The sequence below is a fragment of the Podarcis filfolensis genome, assembly GCF_964270895.1.
Source record: "Podarcis filfolensis genome assembly, chromosome: 9".
Classification (NCBI taxonomy): Eukaryota; Metazoa; Chordata; class Lepidosauria; order Squamata; family Lacertidae; genus Podarcis; species Podarcis filfolensis.
This window is the reverse complement of record NC_139610.1, coordinates 34,723,912-34,743,929: the sequence shown is the minus strand read 5'-3', so window position 1 is coordinate 34,743,929 and position 20,018 is coordinate 34,723,912. Positions and strand designations below refer to the sequence as shown.

Genomic DNA, 20,018 nt, shown 5'->3' with positions numbered 1-20,018 from the left:
CCTTGGTAGTAGATCCTATGTTCCACTGATCCCACGTGGAAGGGCACAGGATTGGGCAATGGCTCAGTGGCAGAGCACAAGTTTCTAATGCAGAAGGCCCTGGCTTCCATCCTCACCATCTCCTGTTTAAAAGGATCAGGTAGCCATTGAAGGGAGAGGCCTTTGCCTGAGACCCTGATGAGCTGCCCCCCCCCCAATCAGAGGAGCCACTGATCTACATGAACAGACAGTTTGGTGATATAAAGCAGCTCCCAGTATTTTGCAAAGACATATCCACTAACTGGTTTTTGAAATGTCTGGGTGACCTTGTGTTTTCTGAAGCTTTCATAAGCACTCCTGTGCTGTATCAGCAAGTCTTAGATCATACGTGTCATGTATAATTTAGTCATATCTTAAATTTAAGCTTAGCTATTAACCGGCACCTTAATAGAATATACATTGCGTCCTCCTGGGAGAATTTCTGAGATTATTCTGTTCTTAAAATGGTTGCTTTGGGGGCAGCCCTGTTGATTGGTACGCCGACGATCTGTTCTTAATTTTCTGGTTTTTATTGTGGGATAATTTAATCACACATATGGGAATTTATGAAAAGGTTTTGAGGAAACGCTACATAAGAGCTGGAGAAGGCAACCATATGGCACATCAAGGCTTGTCCTTATAAACTCAACAAATGCCATTAAACCTATATTTTTCTATCTTCATCCCATAAATGTGTCCAGCTTCTCCTTGATTTGATTTACGCTCCACATTTCTGGAGCTGACTTCAGCACTTCATTCCATCTTCTAACCACCCATCGTGCTAATCTGATTAATGTTTTAGCAGCACAGCATTTTTTAAGTCTTTCTTTTCTTTTGAAGTTAGGGAGGAGGATGTGTTTATCAACAGGAAATATGTTCCATCGTATATTAAGCATGAAAATATGAATCCAATTGAATGCAGAGCAGATTTTTGCAACACAAGCAGTAAGTCATCATAAGTCAGGGTTGCTCTTTCAATGACAACCCAACACTGCATTCATATCAGAACATGTCTGCAACATTGGGGGAGAATAAGCACTTTTATGGCAGTTCCACAGTAAAAGTCAAAAAGAAGCTCTGGCTTTGATTCATCAAGGGGAATTATTTCAGGTTATTAAATATGGTAACTGGGTCATCCAGTGCCCATGTTGTTGATGTTGTTACTTTTTACTACTACTTTGCTGCCAACAGGAACATCAGCAAAGACTTGTTTAACTCATTTTTGTATAGATTGCCAAATTAGCACAAGAGACTGTTGGTCATGAGCAAAATGATTTCAGTGCTAAACTAAGACTGTAATCCCATCCCCACTTACCTAGTAGTAAACCCCGTGAAATTCAATAGGACCTACTTCTGCTTAGGCATTGTTAGACTTGCAATGCAAAACAGGAAATTAAACACTACATTGAATTAATCACATTGGCTCTGATCCATGCAACAATATATTTGTGGGTCTCACTGAAAGAGACTAGCTGCAACTCCCCTCTAATATTGAACTTAGGTGGTTGAGTGCTTATCAGTGAAATGGTGCCACCCAAAACTAAGGAGGCAATTTTTGTACAGGGCGCCAAATTACCACAAGGGTATGTTGGTCATGGGCTCCCTAGTTGTCTACAAATATTTAAGCTTGTAAATTAAAAGCCATTTTTGGCAGGCGCACACACACACACGACTTGAGAAGACCCTGGTATGTTCTAGGACTTACAGGCAGTTAACATCCTATTGGAAAGGACCTTATTTTTACATTTCTGGAAAGTTTAAATGACAATATGTTTCCCTTGAATTTATGCATGGTATTATATTTTGTTCTCCCCTCTTCTTATATCTTTTCTTTTCTTTTCCCCCTCTTTCTTACTTCACTTGCTTCTCATGCAAAAAAGAAAGAAAGAAGGGTGCTCGATATAGAATGGTTTTTGCTATGTAGAGTCACAACATAAGAAAATATAAGCATACTCAGAAAGAAGGTCTGGCCCTGCTTCATATTGTAAATAAATATCTGCCTTTTTTCCCCAGACAAGAATTCCTATCCACAGGAAGAGAAGAGAAAGAAGAGAAAGTCCAACAAGACCAAGACAAAGGTTTCTACAGATTCCAGTGTTGTTGAAACAGTTTAACATACGAGGAACCCCTTGGCCTAGTTGTTGAGAATCCCTCTCCTAGGGGGATCCACAAAGGAACTGGTTCCCTGGAGACAGTGCAAGACAAAGGACATGCATGAGAAAGGAAGAAGCTCTTCAGTGATCAAAAGGAAACCAGACACATGATGCCACCGCTTAATGGACTGTGTTATGCTAAGCCGTTTTAGACCCTTTTTTACAACATCTCCTCTATTATTTTTTAACTGGTAACTTTTATGGGGGTCCCCAGAAAGAGTTGACTGATCCAGTAACCATTCCCGCCCCCCCCCCCCAGAAGATCATCTGCCTATTGTGTGGTTTTTCTCTGCAATTCTATGATACAAATAAGATTATTACACTGGAGCAAAATTCCTATTGAAAGCGAAGACAGGAGATAAAATCTTATCCAAATACCGGTAAATGCAACTATCTTCCCATACCTGTTGATAGAGGATAGATCTCATGGCGAGGTCTGTTAATTGCTTAACATAAGAAAAGCTGGTACCATGTTAAGATGAATCGTTCTATTACTACTTTAATATTAACAACAAACTATTCTGGCTTGTTAACACCTGCATCTGCTCCAGTTGTTAAAAGGACCAAATATATTAAGTAGAGCAGCTTTATTTCGCTCTTTACCTGTTTTATTTATGCTGCCATTACCCCATGTCTACCTCTGAAGTTCATAAGAAAAGCCTGCTGGATCAGGCCAATGCCCCATGTAGTCTAGCATCCTGTTCTCACAGTGGCCAACCAGAGGCCTGTGGGAAACGCACTAGAGACGTGGAGAAGGACTGAAGATGCTCGCTCTGTGATGGCTACATTACAGTAGTAAAGAGCTCTCAGATGTTACAGCCATGGGTGGTGCTGATATTACTATCCCCATCAAAATGCCACATGTGCTCTATGATTTGCACAGAGAACTAGTCATGCATTTGCTCAGAAATCATCCCTCCTAGCCATTTTCAGTTGCCCAGGAACTGACAAAAAGCACTGTCTATAAGCTGTGTGCCTGGCATGGCAGCGTACACAGAAATTTATTCAGATCATTTTCTTGTTGCTGCTGCTGCCTTCAGGATTAAAGTAATAATTCCTTCTAACAATGAAGTTGGGTAGTACATTTAGGGCAGGTATGTCCAAAGTCCACTTTTTTAAAAAAGTTCATTAACTTTGGGTAAACAACTTCAATCCCAAAAAAAGCTCAACAACTGTGGTCGGCCTTCAAGCATGTTCACTTCATCAAATCTGGCCCTCTTTGAAAAAAGTTTGGGCACCCCTGCTTCGGGGAAGGAACTATAGCTCAGCAGTAGAGCTTCTGCTGTACCTACAGAAGGTCCCAGATTCAGTCCCTGGCACCTCCAGGTAGGGATGGGAGAGAACGTTGCTTGAAACCCTAGTAAGCCATTTGCCGTCAGTGCAGGCTGGCATTATCCAGCCCTGGACCACAGGTTAGACACAAAAAGGTGGTATCAGCATGCTCACGTGAACCCTGAGACATGTAGAAGTACCAAACATTCCCCACCTCCAGCCCAATGAGGAATGAGCATACTCAGTGGCAGCCAGGAGCCACATGAGGTTGAGTCTTGGTTGAAAAGAAAAACAGAAAATTGGCTGGAGGAGAAGGTAAAGAGGAACTGGGCCCAGGGACCCAGAGCTACAGCAATAGCATCACGGCTGCTTAACAGGAGGGGAAGAGGCAACGCAGGGGGCACGGCGATGGGGCTGCACAGGTGCACTAGCAGGAGTCTTTCATTAAACAATTTCTTATTTGAAGCATTGTATCCTACACAATGGGACGTGGGTGGCGCTGTGGGTTAAACCACCTAGGACTTGCCGATCAGAAGGTCGGTGGTTCGAATCCCCACGACAGGGTGAGCTCCCGTTGCTCGGTCCCTGCTCCTGCCAACCTAGCGGTTCAAAAGCACGTCAAAGTGCAAGTAGATAAATAGGTACTGCTCCGGCTGGAAGGTAAACGGCATTTCCGTGCACTGCTCTGGTTCGCCAGGAGTGGCTTAGTCATGCTGGCCACATGACCCGGAAGCTGTACGCTGGCTCCCTCGGCCAATAAAGCGAGATGAGCGTCGCAACCCCAGAGTCGGTCACAACTGGACCTAATGATCAGGGGTCCCTTTACCTTATCCTACACAATAATGGAAAATCATTGTACAGTTGTTAAATAAAAGCATAATACATGCAATAAAGCAATTGGTTATTTCACAGTTCTCAGTATTTCCAATCCTATTTTATTAAATGTGTAATTGGTGGATTTGATGGCTTCTGCTGACTTCATGTTCTTTTTTTTTAAAGTCCCAACATTACTCTTGGAAATCAGGCAGCAATGGTCCTTTTGATGCTTGAATGGCCTGACCTTATGGGCTCTTGTGCTCCTACAGGAGCTTATCTGATGGGGGGGTGAGATCCAGGTGCCAGAACAGGGGAGGGAGGCACAACCTGCCCTCAAATAGCTGTAAATTTATATAGCTTCCGACCAATAACAACTTGAGTAGGAAGAATAGCTTTTACTTTGATTAGGTGACAACAGTTACTATACTGCACCTGTCTCAGGTAATAGACCATTTCACCACTTGGCAAACTGATAGTGCCAATGTTGCTTTGATCAAAATGTACTACTTAACATGTGTTGCAAGTCATTTAATTATTTGTACTCTTGAATGAAGTTCTTTGATGTCACAAACCTCAGGAGAAGATAAGCACTGGTATACACTACAGAGAATTGGTTCATTCCGCAAGGTGTGCATACAGTAGGAATTCTACAAAATAACACAGAGCTCATACTAAGAATATTCAAAATCATATAGCTACATGAAGACGCAGTGATTTTATATGGTTGCTTTATTTTTTCTTGAAATCAGTAGAACTGATCATTCAGCACAAAGCTAAAACAGGCTTCTGATACCTGATCACTGTTCAGTTTAATGCAATCCATATGAATGGAGCAAACAGATGTTGGAGATGTTTTTAACATATTGCTGATTTTCCACAAACACCCACACACATGTTGAGCTAATGCTTCTTAAAAAATTTAAAAATACTATATTGTTTATATACCATAAACAGACTTATTTTAAGTGCTTATTTACAGTGCTGTTCAACCTGCTTAGCTAGTGGAACAAGGCAGTGCTAACTGAACATTGTACTGGAATGACTGTTTGGAGGCTGTTGACTGTTGTCGCTGAAATTTTGAAGGCAAGCCAAATGGAGAGATCATATATACCAGTCAGCGAACTGTCCACAAAATAAAATGAAGAATTGCCAAAATAGCAAAGTGGACTATGTTCAGTTGAAAGATGAGGGAGAAATGGCCTGACCTTTCAGAAAATTAAGCTTCTGTTTATGAATGAATACCAAACAGAAACTGAAATTAAAGCATATTTGTTCAGGTTGTTTGCTATGATATGTTTATGCAGTCTGCTTCTAATTACTGGTATATTTGTCACATTTCCTTAAAGCATTTACAATTATTTATTTTTGAAGTGGCCTCTGCAATGCATGACAGCATGCAAGAGAGTAACAGAGAACTTTGCAAATATGTAACTCTTTCCCAACATTCTTATAGAAGCTCATATTAGAAAAGTATTCATATACAGTGATACCTCGGGTTAAGTACTTAATTCGTTCCGGAGGTCTGTTATTAACCTGAAACTGTACTTAACCTGAAGCACCACTTTAGCTAATGGGGCCTCCTGCTGCCGCCGCGCCGCCGGAGCACAATTTCTGTTCTCATCCTGAAGCAAAGCTCTTAACCTGAAGCACTATTTCTGAGTTAGCGGAGTCTGTAACCTGAAGCGTATGTAACCTGAAGTGTATGTAACCCGTGGTACCACCGTATTATTATTATTTTATATTGCTTCTGTTTTTAGCCAACTCAAAGAAACAAAGAAAAGTAAGATTATTTCAGGAGCGAACAACACACTACATGTTGGGTATAACTTAAAGTGCACATTCAGGTGTGGAACAGTGACAGAGATTACTTAACCCCTTGCGCTGCAACCTCTTTCTCCATTCTAAACCTAAAGCCAGCTGCTCCCACCACCCTGAAGTGCAAACACACATTTAGAGTCTTGCAGGGGGGAAGTGGCTCAGAGTGATTTGAAATGGAGAAGGAACAAGCACCCTCTTTCTTTGCCTCCTCTCTGTTTCAGTTCAGCCTCTTCTCCTGCCAAAGTGGCTTTTCCTGGGATGGGGTGGGGAGTGTCTGGGTTTAATTCCAAAATATTTGAGTGCAGTGATTAATTAGGGCTTCAGTCATAAAAGAACACATGTCCCAATTCTGACTCTTGCTCTTTAATTTCCACCAAATTAAAAAGTATACATCACCTTGCCCAAAGCAGTTTATGGTAATGAAACATTTTGGAGTGCTGAAACAAATGCAGTGCCTTCCTATAAGTCTATCCATCCCTGACGCTAACCTTCCCTTTGCTTCGATGGAATGAAAGGCAGCTGAATTCTCAGCGCTGCTCCCCAGAAGTCTGCGCATCGATGTTACACCTTCATTTGTGGTGTTACAAACCATGAGTTTGTCAACCTATTCCTAAGTACAATGGGAAGACCCCATTGGATGCTGACTTTGCACCAGCAGAAGGTGCTTCTGTTTGTGCAAGGCAAGGTGGGATACCAAAATTTTGCCAGTCCCTTGTAATCCTCTGTGACAGAACCCATACTGTTCACAAGGTCCCTACTTTTGGGGGGTTGGCTGATGTATAGGAGACATTCCTATTTAGACAGGGCATAAAGTCAGGCCTGTAAGTACATTTTAACTCACTTTTATTGATGTTTGCCTTGGCTTGTTTATATGATTTTAACTTTTCTTTTTTTAATTGCTGCTTGATTGTATTTTCTTACATTTGCATTTATTGAGCACTATTTGGAGGAGGAACATGGAAGACAAATTTGACAAATAAAATGGGCAGAATCAGTGGAAATTGGACACCTTGGCTTTTGCAAGCAGAAGGGCTTTCCATATGCATGAAGCCACCATTGGATACATGGCCACTGAATCTGGTCCACAGGATCCACAGAAACCACCCAGTACTTGTGAGTGTTTGGAGTTAAGACGCTGAGAGAAGTTGAGCTGAACACTGAATCCATGCTGGAGGAGCACACCTGATTCCAGACAAAATCACATTGACACTGGAAAATAAGACCTTGATAGGAGTAAGAGTTGGTGAACCACACCAGGTACATTATATATTAGCTGTAAGTCAAGCATACATTTTATCTCCCCAATACAGTAATTAACAGACGAAGCCAGTGGCCTGTGTTATTCAAGAGTCAAAGTAAATTATTGTAATTATCCTGTCTGGCCTTCAAGTCTATGAATGCTTATATACATCAGTGGTTTGGGAGACTTAATTAATTACAGAATATTGGGATATATGAGCCAAATTATATTTATGACTAGCAATTATATGTCTTATTTCCATTGTTATTCCAGGTTCTTAATCATTGGTCTTTAATAGATCTGTTTTCCAGAAAACCCAAAGCACTGAAACTTTCCCAGTTTATATCTTGATAGATTTAGACATCTTTCAGCAAGCAATTTCTAGTTTTTCCCAAAAGACAATCTGCGTGCCAAATGCTCTGAAAATTTTATCTGCTCAGCAACACAAAATCTCTCTTCAGCCTTCTGGATTCATTTTAATGAAACAAAAAATAATGAAGCTGGCATAATGGCAGGGGGGAAAGCAGCCAGTTAGGTTGGTTAAACTGTTTCTTTTTCTGTCAGTTATGGGGTTAGCTTGTGGGTTTTCTAAAAATTCTCTCTCTCTCTTTTTTTTTTTTTTTTGCCAGAATGTTCTGATTTCATGAACTCTGAGGACTGTTCTATGTAAGTCTCCAAGCTTGATATCCATGTATATGTTTATCACTTGTTCCATTATGAAATATACAGGATTCAGCTTCCTTGTATTCCATTTGTATTTAGGCATTATCATAAGATTTATAGACTGGATACTGATATACTGAAATAGTATATACTGAAATAGTTCACACACACACAAAAAAAAATCAGAAGTCTAAAACTAGGGTTCCCAATGTGGTGTCTGTGAGCACCCAGGGTCTCTCTGCCCCTCCCATTTAAAAATAAGTAAATAAGGGAATGGCTTTTGATGTTGGGTAGCTATGGGGCAGTGGGGGGTCCAGCTTTTTTTTGTCTGTTTTGTTTGTGGCATAAAGGTGTTTTGCTTGTTGTTGAACAGGTTCTGAACATCCTCAGTTTTTCTTCTGTGAAATGGGTATTTTGTGGTGCCCACAATAGTTTCTTAGATTTTTTAAACATACCTGTAGGGCCAAAAATGTTGGGGATCCCTACTCTAAGACATGTTGAAACAGAATAGATCCACAAATAGTGAAAATGTCAAATTACTGAGCAGTATGTTCAGAAGACTTTTCTCTTTTGTTTTGTTTTTAACTTTCATATAGAAGTCAATAGGTTTGCATCTGCATTGTAAGATGCTCCTGTATAGCGCAGTTTCAACATGCATTATGCCTTCCCATGCTCCATTTTCTACTTCAGAATTCTTCCTTATATTTTTGACAGTTACAAAATATTGGGATATGCAAGACACAGCTGTGCAACGTGGGTGCAGCAGGGGGGCAGCTGCACCCTCTAGATCAAGTAAAACAATAGAAATACTTAAGTAACTGACCAGTCACACCAGTTCTGGCCCCCAACAAAGTCCTGCCCCCCCCCAAAAAAAATCATGGCTACGCTCATGCTCTGGAGTTCAGAATTAGTCTGGAAGTGGTTGTGCTAAAACACCCAAAGTTCAGCTTACCGTACCATCAAACCATTTCTGCAGACTGAGGACCAGATATTGCCCAGTCTTCTACAAGGAACTTGTTGCATTGCATGAGTTTCACAGCAAAACGTGCCACGATAGACCTGGAATCAAATTTTTTATGTCACATGTATCAACTAGAAAAGTGAAGTGCATATTTCAGTGCCTGTGGCACAAGTCAAAATGGAAATTGTGCTAGCCTTTGGAATCTGATGCAATCAGAAGCAAATTTTTTGGGGGGAGGCAATCCAGTAGTTTAACCAGGGGGACAATATTATACACATTAATGTGTTTTTGCATTTATTTCAGCAGCAGAAATAGGGTTGCCCATTATCCTACTTTGCGGAGGACTTTCAGCTGAAGGGCGCTTCATTCCAACTCCATGTTAAAGACCCATAAGAAGGGAGGGCAGGATCATTTCTTGCAAGGGTACTATAAACTTGGACCTTTATTATAGATAAAGACTGACCCTGTGAACACTCTGATAGTTGTTCTTCCTTGCCCAAGATTACAGACAAAACAGTAACAACGTTGTCCAGTGATTTAGAACAGACTTTAAATGCTTATGAAATTGGTCGGAAAACTTTTGACATGATTAAGCCCTTGATCAACTGGCTGGTTTAAGAGAGGCAGACACGAAGAATTCTGCAAATGTTTGATGTTAACATTTGGCTTCTCCAGCCTGGGCTGAAATGGAGGAGTTTCCTGCACTGTAAGAAGTTATGCTGAAGCCTTAGCTATTCTCCTCTTTAAAAAATCTCCAATTATAAAAAGAAGAGCCTAAGTGCCAAAGCAGGCAAGGGGAGCTGGCTCAGAGAGATGAAAGTTCAATATTCCAAAGGCATTACACTAGAGCGATAGGAATTCAAGGAGTGTAGGTGTGGTCATTGAGATAAGTGCTTTTAAGCTGCCGGCCTAAGGTACCTCCACTCTTTGCAGTACCCTGGAGTACTTTTAAACCTTTATGAGAAATCAGGTTGGCCAGAAGGACATTAAGTTGGTAATGGCCAACTTAATGAGAGTGGCATTCTTGAAACCTGCCATGGAAGGTTTGTAGGACACACCAGTCAGGAAGCTACGTGCTAGCTTTGTTGTGCTCATGTTGGACAGAGAAAACAGCAACAAGAGACACCGGACTCCCCTCAGATACAGCTAAGTCCACTGCTACCTAGGAACTAGTCCATATAATGACACTATCCACACAAAAACATTTTCAGGAGTCTAGACACAGAAATATTTCAATGGATAACAGTAGGATACAAGTGTACAGAGACCATCCTTTTTGGGGAAGAAATTCATTGGCTCCAACCATCCTATGAGACCGTACGGGAGTTCTCTCAGTCTTGCAAGGCCAGACTAAGCCACTTAGAAAGAGGTGGCTCAGTTGTGAAGCTTGGCCTTCTTCACAGGATCCCTCCTTCCCTTGGTGTAAGACTTGTTGCAGAAGACTTTTTTGTCTGAACTCCCAAGGGTGTCCCTGTCCCATATGTCATACCACATATTTGCTATAATAAGTAGCTTTGTTGCCCAATTTTATCCCACACACTCGTCTAGTCAGGGTCATTCCTCTGCTTCTTGGGTCATGTCCCTTACGCATGCTGCACACTTGAGTTGCTCTGGTGTTACTTGGTCATGTTTATGAAGGAATGGCCTCCTTATACTTCTTCACAGTCCTAAGAATCCAATAATTCTGTTTTTTCAATCTGATACGTATTGACAATCACAAAGAAGAGTTCTGAGTCTCAAGCCAATGCAAATGATTTGACTCACCAGATACAACAGCCTTTGAATTGCATCCACTGGGGATTCCATTGTCATTTGTTGCTGCCCCTGTTTACAACCATTTTGTTATTTGACTCTTACATAAAGCAAAATAAAAAGGCATTATTGTATGAATAGCCTCTTTTTGACCATTTTCTCTTATAAACTTATGCGGGGGAGGAAATATTCTGTCCTCACAGTACAGGAATGCATTTAATGTAAGTACCAGTCAGCTAACTCAGAAACAAGGACTGAGAAGCTACAGTGCAAGAAAAACCCATTCCTGATATTCAGGTTTACTTAGGGCCAGAGAAAGGGCAGCAGAACTGAACAATTAGCCATAGATATTCTAGAATCACCTAGGAAGTAGGAAATGGGGTCTAGGTTCTAGAGCACAAAGGGTGAGGATAAGGAATCCTTCCTGCCAGCACAGATTATCTATTTGCAGCCCTCTCTCACAAGTGCCTTGCTATCTCAGTTGGGCTCACTTCTTATAGTAGAGCCCTGGCTGGGATGAAAGGACAGGCAGGTAAGGTGTATGTGAGGGAAAAGTTCTGCAGCCCTCACCCAAATGACCTGTTTGTTCCTTAGGTTGGAGCGCTCATCTTTTCCACAGTTGTGTTAGATCCAGCTCCAAGCATGTGGATCTGCTGCCATCACATCTAGTTAGGCCCCAAATCTTCACAGAGTGAAGATTCATAGGCTACTTTAGCACACTAATGGATTCCAGGGACCAGGTTTCCAACCCAATTGCAGCATCAGACTCTCCTGCTGATTGAGTAAACTTGAGCAAGTCTCCCTCTTACAGGCTATTGTGATTATAACAATGGTATAGCTCCTCCATGATAATTTACAGTGGCCAGTTCCCCTTAAGTTCTTTGCAGGAGATGAAACAACATTGACTATTTATTGAGCATTCAATATATCATTTATTTGAGGGGGGATCACCCCACACTTGTTACTGAACACTTTCAAGAGATGGAGACTCATAGCATCTCCTGCTCCCTTACAAAGGGGGTTTCTTCAAAGAACAGGAGAAAGGAGGGAATTCAGCATTGTGGTAAAACAGAGTGGCTGAGGAATCCCAGCCAGATGGGGAGGGTATAAATAATAAAATTATTATAATTATTATTATAACAAGCATTCTGTCAGTGCAAGCATTTCTGCTTGCCTGAAGGAACAACCTCCCCTCTCCTGCCCCACACACTGTTCTGGGGTTTCCCCCAACCCCCTAGAACTGATTTTGGGGTGTGTGGGGAGAGGATAAAGGGACGCCCCTGTTGCACTAGCAGGAGCCCATGCCCTGGCTCCCACTAGTGGAACTGCTTAGTTGAATCTGACCCACTGAAAGCTATCAGTAAATAAGACCATTGGGTCCAGCTAGCTTAGTATTGTCTCCACTGATTAACAGTAGGTTTTTCAGAGTTTCAGAGTCAGGACATTCCCAGCTCTACCCAGAGACGCCATGGATTGAACCTGGGACTTTTGAATGCAAAATGCTCTGCTGCTGAGCTACAGCCCTTCCTCAAGTACAGCCACAGAACTGTTTGGGCTAAAGTGTTCACACACAACAGCAAGACAGACCCATAACATATAACTTTATGTCTCAGCTGAGCAGAAAGCAAGAAAGGAACAAGGACAGCTGACATGTGGGTGGAATCTACACACATTTAAAAAATGCTGTGAAAATGCTTTTTCAAAAAATGTTTTGAAAAACACATTGAATTTGGCATAGCTCACTGTCGCCGTCTAGTGTCACATTTGTATATTGCACTTTGCAACACATTTAAAACGTTTTGTTTGCAGCTGTATAGCTGAGTCCCCGCACAGGATTAATGCTGATGCATTATTCAAAACAACGTTCTGAACTTACAAATATGACCAGATTGAGTGACAGGGCTTCCCTATGTTGTTCTGAAACCCCTCACATTTCTCCTTTGACTGCAGCATCCTATTCATGTCATCTGTCTAAAGTACACTTCTGATTTCTTTCAGAGAGGAAACTTTTGTACTACAAATTAGCAAGTCTTCATGGCACTGCCACACGGAAAATTTAGATAGTTAAACGGTCGTTGCTTCCAGGTCTCCCTCTTCATCTTAGACTAGTGAAACTATAAATATTTCAAGTCAACCCCCACATGTTCTCAAAGTATAAGTGCTGCATGCTTCAGAGAAGACCAGTTAATCTCAGAATACACTGTATCAATTATACAGGCAAGTAAATTTGTTCATGACCCTGAAAGGAATTGACCTATACTTTTAATCCGAAGAGTAATTAGATCACCCTTATAGATTTTCCTTGCATGCCTAAGTATGTCATAAATGGTAATAAAATTTTCCAATTCCATTTTAACTATTGCCATCTGCAGCTCCTTTATCTCTTAACCTGAGGATGCCACATACATTGTGTTTTGCAGGTTTCCATTCCTCCCATATCTTTTACCAATGGAAAGACTCAAAATCTCTTAATGCCTCAGCTATTTGGAAGCCTGCTAGACCTTTCACAGGACATATCTCAAACTCCTGGCTTTCATTTTTGGATGCTGATAACGCGCAATAGGTGACAGTACAGGCTTATTTACACCAAACATAAATGTTAATCAATGCGGGTTCAAGTTACAAAAAGAGAAAATTCAAGTTCTATTTTTAGAGTGACTTCGGATGTTGTGCAGAAACAGCTAACTCGGGATGCTTCCAGACAGCTGCTTTATATCACAAAGATCCTATTTATACTACAGATCCAGTTTTCCCCCCTGTGTATGCAATTGGTGCATTTATTTCCACAAGTTCTACTTTTCCAGACATTTGCTCTTCTACTTTCAAACAGGGGTGGGGGGGCCTCATGCCCAGGGGCCAAATATGCCTCCACCAGCTTACTCTGCTGATCCTCAGAACTTTTCCCAAGCCACATCCCTCATTGGTCCTGCATCAAGCTTCAAGTGTTTTGCCTGGCTGAAATGTGTTCTTGAATTCTGGTGATGTCTCCTGCTTGCCTGAGAGGAAGATATTGAGAGATGTGTATTTGTGTAGAAACGAGGCTGTTTGTTTGTGTGTGTGTGCATTTGTGTGTGTGCATTTGTGTGTGTGTGTGTGTGTGTGTGTGTGTGTGTGTGTGTATCAGTCGTCATCATCTATTATGCATATATCCCACCTTTTTCTCCATGGAACTCAATGTAGCATACATGGTTCATCCCCTCCTCATTTAACCCTACAACAAGCCTGTGAGGTAGAATCATGTAACTGTAGAGTTAGAATGGACCACCAGGGCAGTGCCAGATTTATGTATAAGCTAATCAAGCTATAGCTTAGGACCCAACTCTCTGGGGGTGGAGATTAAAGGGGGGGGGGGAACTGGCTGTACATTTCCAAAGTATAAGATAAAAAACAAATAAAATAAAACCTACATACAGTTAGAGCTTAATAATTATTTCACTATTAATATACTACTTATTAATTGTATTTCAGTTCAACAATAACTATGATAAAATACATATTTTGTTATGTGCAAATGACTTTAGATACCTATTAGGTCCGTAAATTACCGTATAGCCTCATCAAACGTAAATCCCGCCTTGCATGAGGGTCATCTCGTCCAAACCCCTGCAACACAGAAATCTTTTGCCCAATGTGGGGCTCAAATCCACAACCCTGAGACTAAGTATCCTATGCTCTATGGACTGAGCTATCCATCAGCCCCATTAGGTTAGGCTGAGAATGAGTGACTATCCCAAGGTCACCCCGGGAATTTCATGGCTGAGTGGAGGTTTTAACCCTGGTCCCCCAGATCCTAATCTAGCACTCGAACCACTATATCACACTGGTTCTGCACACAGAGAAGCAGCCCATGTCTTCATAAGTATACCTGGGTGAATTCTGAAACCTGAAGTTTCGTGCGTGTCAAATGGCAGTTGTTACTGACTTCCACTTCAGTAGGCTGTTCTAGCCATCCCCTTCCATGAATATGCTGATAGACTCTGTGGATCAGCTGAAAGGAATTGCACTAGTAGGTGTCCACCTTTTCATTTGTCCAGGGTTTCATTGGTACTCCGTTTTTGCATTGACCTCACCTGTTCTGTTGCATTTAATCTATTTTTAATTGACTTGTTTGCGGGGGGAGGTTAATCGCATGAGCTGCTTTGGGAGCCTTTGGCATGAAAAGTGCATAATTAAATTTTCATAAGAAATAAACAGACCAACAGCGAAGCCATTGTTATTTTTTAAAAAACCCAGTATTAAGAAAGGGTGGCAGAACTTTTTTTTTAATTTCAATTCTTTTTAGTTTCCAAGCCCTTATGTCAAACTGAGAGGGAGAGTTCATGTTCTTGCTACAGAACATGAGCTTGACATCTCTAACTTGTGCTTTATCTCTCAATTTGACCTGCAAATAACTCATGTTTGCTGCATCCTTGGGTAAGGCCTCCCGACACACTAACTTGGCACATTCACAGAGATCTGGAACAACATTACCTTGAACTGAATTCTGGCTTGGCTTGGCCTGGCCTTGGCCTGAATTTTTTTTTTTTTTTTAGCCAGTAAACCTACCTCACAACAACCATACAGTTCAAAGCTGCTTCAGATCTGAGAATACTGACGCTTGAAAGCGTTGCTCTCAGAATACAGAGGATGGTCACATTTAAAGTACATGATATCATCAAAGAATCCTGAGTGTACCCCTCACAGAACTATAATTCCCGGAACCCTTAAACTACAGCTCCCAGGATTCTTTGGGGGAGCTTTGTGCATTGAATGTGCTTTAGATGTACAGTATGAATGTGTGTTACACAGCTGATGCTGGCCCACTAATAACTTCAAGCTTGTAGACCTGTCAGATGACTTAAAGTTTGTAGCTCAGAGGGCAGAACATATACTCTGAATGCAGAAGTTTGAGAGTTCAGTCCAGAGCACCACCAGCTAAAATGATAAGGTAGTGCATGATTAGAAAGAGCTGTGCAAAACCTTGGGGAGCTGCTGCTGGCCAGAGTGGGCAGAACTGGTTTAGGTGGACTGACAGCCCGACTTCCGGGTTAGCGCGAACGGCTAATGGCGGATTCCCTCCGAGCTCCAGAGGGAATCGGCTCTTCAGGAGCGGGGTCTTGCCGCTGCGGCGACGCGGGGACCCTTAGAAATCACAGGCGGGGAAGCCTGTGAACTTGGTGACTCGGCGGGCACCATTTGCGTCCCCCCGACCCGTGAAGAAGCCTTTTTAAAGGCTTTGGAACGGGGGACGGGGTGAGTGGCGCGGGGCTGAGAGTCGACTGCTTCTCCTGGGGAGTGAAGCCGCGAGCCATGGTCGGAGGGCGCTGACTTTTTCCTGTGAACAATCGGACCCTAAAAGTAACAACCCGTGAGTAGTACGGAAATTGGACTTTTTAAGGAAATTTCTTTGGAATTTGGCACGATCGGGGAAGGTGCAAACAGGAAGTCCGCCTCCCCGCCTTGTAAAAGATCTAAAGCAAGGACTAGTTAACTAAAGTCGAGAGAATTGTCTTTTCGATAAAAGATATCAATTTCACGATTTGGCGATACAATAAGTAATTGTGCTGGAGGATAAGAGTTAATTTTGAGAGTTGAAGTTCCACCCCCCCCCCCCGGACCCGGGAGTGATTCGCGAGAGAGCCTGTTGAGGAGACATAGAGAAGTTTGACAGCTGTCAAATTTAGCTGTCAAAAAGGAAAAAGAGAACTTTGTTTCTGCTGTCTCTGCTGGATACAGTTGCTGCAACCTGGTTATATTTTGTTGAAAATAAGTAAGAACTGATACAAATTAACCTGACTTTTGGATTTTAACTGGAAAGAATACTAAGTTACTAAATCCCTCTAGAGGAGGATTTGGGACACTACAAGAATGGCTGGAAAAGGGAAAATTCAGGCTGGGCTGAACAGAATATTTGTTCTCCTGGAAAAGTTACAAGGCCAAATTGAGGTTTTGTCTACAAATGTAACAACCTTGAATTTAAAAGTAAATAACATTACGGAACTTGATAAGGACCTGACTCAGGAAGCCCATGCAGCTGGACAAAAAGAGGACTTTGAGAATTCTGAAAGTGTGGAGAAAGAGATATATGTTGTTCCTGAGGAGAAGGAAGGAGGAGCTGTAATTTTGCAAACGACAAAGGAGAGCCAGAGGCCTGATATCATGCTCAAAAAGGGAAACAAAAAATCAAACCAAAGGCCTGACAGGATGATTACAAAGGAAAATAAGTACTGGATGATGAAATTCTGGTTTAAATTGGTGAAGGAAGAATGGAGAGATTCCTTTGTGTGGAGACCAGAAGATCTATGGATTACAAATCTGATTAAAGTGGAAGCTGGAGTCTTGGTGACAATTGGACTTTTGGACCTTGCTTTTAAGTATGGAGGTCTGGCTGGAAGAAATTTGGACTTTATTGAGACAGAGCTCCTCCGAAATTTGGAGTTTAATATTAAGGACTATCAAAAAAACCGGCAGAGAGGAACTGAGAGAGAATTAAGAGCCTCGGACGTGAGATCTCCAGGCTGATAGAAGATTAAGACTGGACATTTGTTGGGGATCGAAACCGGGAAAGGGGGTGGGGGGGTTTGAGAATCCAAAGGGTGTATAACTATGATCTGTCTTATTTTTTTTGTTTGGTTAACAATATGAAAATTGGGAAATTCATGGAATGGAACTAGGGTTGACTTTAGGAAAAAGATTTGTGTATTGAGGTACAAATATTGATGTTTATAAGTTAAAATAAGTTAAAAAAATGAATTAAATATAAAAAGGTTAAAAATTGGGGATAGGAACTTGTTGAACAAACAACTTGAATTGGAAGGCAAGAAGGGGAGGTGTGGGGAAGTCTGGGAAATATGGTAATGAAAATATGGAACTATAAATTTTAAATTTTTCCCTTTTTTTGCATTTTTTGTTCTTTTTGATTTTTTTGTATTGAATTTGAAAAATCCTAATAAATATTTCATTAAAAAAAAAATAGGTGGACTGACAGCCCGTCCTTGTAAAAAGGCAGCTTCCTGTGTCAAACCAAGAATTGCTACGTACATCATCCAGATCATTGTGCATGTTTCCTTTTTTCTGTCTACAAATCCCATAAAACATAAAGGTAAAGGTAAAGGGACCCCTGACCATTAGGTCCAGTTGTGGTCGACTCTGGGGTTGCGGCGCTCATCTTGCTTTACTGGCCGAAGGAGCCGGCGTACAGCTTCCGGGTCATGTGGCCAGCATGACTAAGCCGCTTCTGGCAAACCAGAGTAGCACACGGAAACTCCATTTACCTTCCCGCTGGAGCAGTACCTATTTATCTACTTGCACTTTGATGTGCTTTCGAACTGCTAGGTTGGCAGGAGCAGGGACCGAGCAACAAGAGCTCACCCCGTCACGGGGATTCAAACTGCTGACCTTCTGATCGGCAAGTCCTAGGCTCAGTGGTTTAACCCACAGCACCACCCGCGTCCCTCCCATAAAACATACCCAATAATAATAAAAAAATCAAGCATAAAAGCCTATTTAAAAACAAATTCAATTCCAATACAGACTGGGATTTTAAAAAGTAAATAAATCTCCACTTAAAAGCTTGTTAGGAAAGGTAAGTCATCAACAAGCATCAATGATGTAACTGGAGGGAGTTCTGAAGGTGATATGACACTAAAGGTTTGATTTGTACATCATATGGAATGGACTTCCTGATGAGACAATATCTGCCAGAGGAGGCAGTGATCATTTGGCTATATAAGGAGTGTGGTCATTCTTGATGTGTCTTTGTCAGAAGCAGTATAGGGATTGGTACCCCAATATCAGCAACTTGAACCTAGGTCAGTAGCCAACTGGCAGTCAGTTCAATTTCTTTCTGCAGCAGCCTAACATGATGCCAATATCCTGCCCCTGTTAATAAAATGCGGTGCCATGGAAGAAAAGCCAATAAAGTACACCAAAGAATACTCCGAAGTTTTTTAAAAAAAAATGATTTATGCTCTCCTTATGACCAGGACTTTGCAGCTTGCAAATTAATCTCTGGGCAACAGCACTTAGGAAGCTGTGCACTTTTGCATGGATGTAAGGCCCGCTGAACACAATAGGATTTACTCCTGAGTAAATATGAGCCGCTCAGCCCGTTATGCAACTATCTAGCCATCTATGGCATTCACATTGCAGTCATGTGAGAGTGGGGCCCCTCTCTCTCCATTATAGTTCTGTAGCCCCACTCCTGCTGTCTGGTATGCAAGGTTCCAAATCACACAGGGATCCTATGAAAAGACAGGTCCCCCAGTTGAGTTCTTCCCCATCATCACCATTCTGGGTGGACAGCAGGGGCAGGGGCTATGGGGATGTGACAAGACACAAGGGGTGCAAGGCCAGTGGGCACATCCCACTCTTCCTCTCATAGTCATAAACACGGGTGAACTTGCAAATAGGGTGCATATTTATAGCAAGTCTAGGTAAAGGTAAAGGTAAAGGTAAAGGTAAAGGGACCCCTGACAGTTAGATCCAGTTGCAGACAGTTAGATCCAGTTGCAGACGACTCTGGGTTGCAGCGCTCATCTCGCTTTATTGGCCGAGGGAGCCGGCGTACAACTTCCGGGTCATGTGGCCAGCATGACTAAGCCGCTTCTGGCGAACCAGAGCAGCACACGGAAATGCCGTTTACCTTCCTGCCGGAGTGGTACCTATTTATCTACTTGCACTTGACATGCTTTCGAACTGCTAGGTTGGCAGAAGCTGGGACTGAGCAATGGGAGCTCACCCTGTTGCAGGGATTCGAACCGCTGACCTTCTGATCGGCAAGCCCTAGGCTCTGTCTACCCGTTATCAAATAGGCAGAATGGAACTACAGGAAATGGAGGTGATTTTCTGTTTTCCCAAGGCATAAGAGGTTGTGTTTTCAGGCAACCTGTGCAAAAAAAAATATGGGAACTTGAAAGAGTTTTGAGTGTGAGGGATTAAGTAGGAAGGGTATTTCATTTCCCCTCAGAACAGCTACCTTTCCGGCTCTCTGGAAAACCAAGGCAATTCTGAATGGTTTTCTTTTACATGTTATAACAAAACTAACCATAAAATAAAGCTTTTTTAAAAAATCCAGACAATTATATAAAATTCAGCTAAAAGAGAATACACTGCTATAAATAAAAAAAAATAGAAATATAACAGCAAAGAGGGAGGGAAGGAAGCATCTCCCAGATGGAACACACTTGGGGAGGGGAATATGGGCAAGACTGTTCCAGATGACAGGCAGCTCGGGAGAGAAAGTTTACCCTCCATTATTTATTAACTCTGTAAATCATTTTGTAGTACAGTAGGCAGATTATATGGAGACTAAAGAGAGCAAAGCGACCGAAGGAGACAGGGGGGA

At 41.9% G+C, this 20,018-nt stretch overlaps 1 long non-coding RNA gene across 1 annotated transcript in view; it reads right to left on the bottom strand.

The window, feature by feature from the left end:
* Positions 1-20,018, bottom strand: part of LOC310770545 — a 309,952-nt gene that overhangs the window by 167,476 nt on the left and 122,458 nt on the right. The window lies entirely within an intron of this gene.